Source organism: Dendrobates tinctorius, unplaced genomic scaffold, assembly GCF_039654945.1.
Source record: "Dendrobates tinctorius isolate UK_male_01 unplaced genomic scaffold, ASM3965494v1 ptg000251l, whole genome shotgun sequence".
Lineage (NCBI taxonomy): Eukaryota > Metazoa > Chordata > Amphibia > Anura > Dendrobatidae > Dendrobates > Dendrobates tinctorius.
The window spans coordinates 1,510,085-1,513,551 of NW_027361918.1; positions in this window are offsets into that span (position 1 = coordinate 1,510,085).

The window sequence follows — 3,467 nt, forward strand, 5'->3', positions numbered from 1 at the left end:
GTCCAGATAACCACCGATGCGTGGAACAGTAAGCACGGACAGGGACGTTACTGAGCCAAAATCAGGTGTGCACTGCGCAGCGCCATCAGTGGCAAGGTCCAGATAACCACCGATACGTGGAACAGTAAGCACGGACAGGGACGTTACTGCGCCAAAATCAGGTGTGCATTGCGCAACGCCATCAGTGGCAAGGTCCAGATAACCACCGATACGTGGAACAGTAAGCACGGACAGGGACGTTACTGCGCCAAAATCAGGTGTGCACTGCGCAGCGCCATCAGTGGCAAGGTCCAGATAACTACCGATACGTGGAACAGTAAGCACGGGCAGGGACGTTACTGCACCAAAATCAGGTGTGCACTGCGCAACGCCATCAGTGGCTAGGTCCAGATAACTACCGATACGTGGAACAGTAAGCACGGGCAGGGACGGTACTGCGCCAAAATCAGGTGTGCACTGCGCAACGCCATCAGTGGCAAGGTCCAGATAACTACCGATACGTGGAACAGTAAGCACGGGCAGGGACGTTACTGCACCAAAATCAGGTGTGCACTGCGCAGCGCCATCAGTGGCAAGGTCCAGATAACTACCGATACGTGAAACAGTAAACACGGGCAGGGACGGTACTGCGCCAAAATCAGGTGTGCACTGCGCAACGCCATCAGTGGCAAGGTCCAGATAACCACGGATACGTGGAACAGTAAGCACGGACAGGGACGTTACTGCGCCAAAATCAGGTGTGCACTGCGCAGCACCATCAGTGGCAAGGTCCAGATAACTACCGGTACGTGGAACAGTAAGCACGGGCAGGGACGTTACTGCGCCAAAATCAGGTGTGCACTGCGCAGCGCCATCAGTGGTAAGGTCCAGAAAACTACCGATACGTGGAACAGTAAGCACGGGCAGGGACGGTACTGCGCCAAAATCAGGTGTGCACTGCGCAACGCCATCAGTGGCAAGGTCCAGATAACCACCGATACGTGGAACAGTAAGCACGGACAGGGACGTTACTGCGCCAAAATCAGGTGTGCACTGCGCAGCGCCATCAGTGGCAAGGTCCAGATAACTACCGATACGTGGAACAGTAAGCACGGGCAAGGACGTTACTGCACCAAAATCAGGTGTGCACTGCGCAACGCCATCAGTGGCTAGGTCCAGATAACTACCGATACGTGGAACAGTAAGCACGGGCAGGGACGGTACTGCGCCAAAATCAGGTGTGCACTGCGCAACGCCATCAGTGGCAAGGTCCAGATAACTACCGATACGTGGAACAGTATGCAAGGGCAGGGACTTTACTGCACCAAAATCAGGTGTGCACTTCGCAGCGCCATCAGTGGCAAGGTCCAGATAACTACTGATACGTGGAACAGTAAGCACGGACAGGGACGTTACTGCGCCAAAATCAGGTGTGCACTGCGCAACACCATCAGTGGCTAGGTCCAGATAACTACTGATACGTGGCACAGTAAGCACGGGCAGGGACGTTACTGCACCAAAATCAGGTGTGCACTGCGCAACGCCATCAGTGGCTAGGTCCAGATAACTACCGATACGTGGAACAGTAAGCACGGGCAGCGACGGAACTGCGCCAAAATCAGGTGTGCACTGCGCAACGCCATCAGTGGCTAGGTCCAGATAACTACTGATACGTGGAACAGTAAGCACGGGCAGGGACGTTAGTGCACCAAAATCAGGTGTGCACTGCGTAACGCCATCAGTGGCTAGGTCCAGATAACTACCGATACGTGGAACAGTAAGCACGGGCAGCGACGGAACTGCGCCAAAATCAGGTGTGCACTGCGCAACGCCATCAGTGGCTAGGTCCAGATAACTACCGATACGTGGAACAGTAAGCACGGGCAGCGACGGAACTGCGCCAAAATCAGGTGTGCACTGCGCAACGCCATCAGTGGCTAGGTCCAGATAACTACTGATACGTGGAACAGTAAGCACGGGCAGGGACGTTAGTGCACCAAAATCAGGTGTGCACTGCGCAGCGCCATCAGTGGCAAGGTCCAGATAACTACCGATACGTGGAACAGTAAGCACAGGCAGAGACGATACTGCACCAAAATCAGGTGTGCACTGCGCAGCGCCATCAGTGGCAAGGTCCAGATAACCACCGATACGTGGAACAGTAAGCACGGACAGGGACGTTACTGCGCCAAAATCAGGTGTGCACTGCGCAGCGCCATCAGTGGCTAGGTCCAGATAACTACCGATACGTGGAACAGTAAGCACGGACAGGGATGTTACTGCGCCAAAATCAGGTGTGCACTGCGCAGCGCCATCAGTGGCAAGGTCCAGAAAACTACCGATACGTGGAACAGTAAGCACGGGCAGGGACGGTACTGCACCAAAATCAGGTGTGCACTGCGCAACGCCATCAGTGGCAAGGTCCAGATAACCACCGATACGTGGAACAGTAAGCACGGACAGGGACGTTACTGCGCCAAAATCAGGTGTGCACTGCGCAGCGCCATCAGTGGCAAGGTCCAGATAACTACCGATACGTGGAACAGTAAGCACGGGCAGGGACGTTACTGCACCAAAATCAGGTGTGCACTGCGCAACGCCATCAGTGGCTAGGTCCAGGTAACTACCGATACGTGGAACAGTAAGCACGGGCAGGGACGGTACTGCGCCAAAATCAGGTGTGCACTGCGCAACGCCATCAGTGGCAAGGTCCAGATAACTACCGATACGTGGAACAGTAAGCACGGGCAGGGACGTTACTGCACCAAAATCAGGTGTGCACTGCGCAGCGCCATCCGTGGCAAGGTCCAGATAACTACCGATACGTGGCACAGTAAGCACGGACAGGGACGTTACTGCACCAAAATCAGGTGTGCACTGCGCAACGCCATCAGTGGCAAGGTCCAGATAACTACCGATACGTGGAACAGTAAGCACGGGCAGGGACGGTACTGCGCCAAAATCAGGTGTGCACTGCGCAACGCCATCAGTGGCAAGGTCCAGATAACCACCGATACGTGGAACAGTAAGCACGGACAGGGACGTTACTGCGCCAAAATCAGGTGTGCACTGCGCAGCGCCATCAGTGGCAAGGTCCAGATAACTACCGATACTTGGAACAGTAAGCACGGACAGGGACGTTACTGCGCCAAAATCAGGTGTGCACTGCGCAGCGCCATCAGTGGCAAGGTCCAGATAACTACCGGTACGTGGAACAGTAAGCACGGGCAGGGACGTTACTGCACCAAAATCAGGTGTGCACTGCGCAGCGCCATCAGTGGCAAGGTCCAGATAACTACCGATACGTGGAACAGTAAGCACGGGCAGGGACGGTACTGCGACAAAATCAGGTGTGCACTGCGCAACGCCATCAGTGGCAAGGTCCAGATAACCACCGATACGTGGAACAGTAAGCACGGACAGGGACGTTACTGCGCCAAAATCAGGTGTGCACTGCGCAGCGCCATCAGTGGCAAGGTCCAGATAAC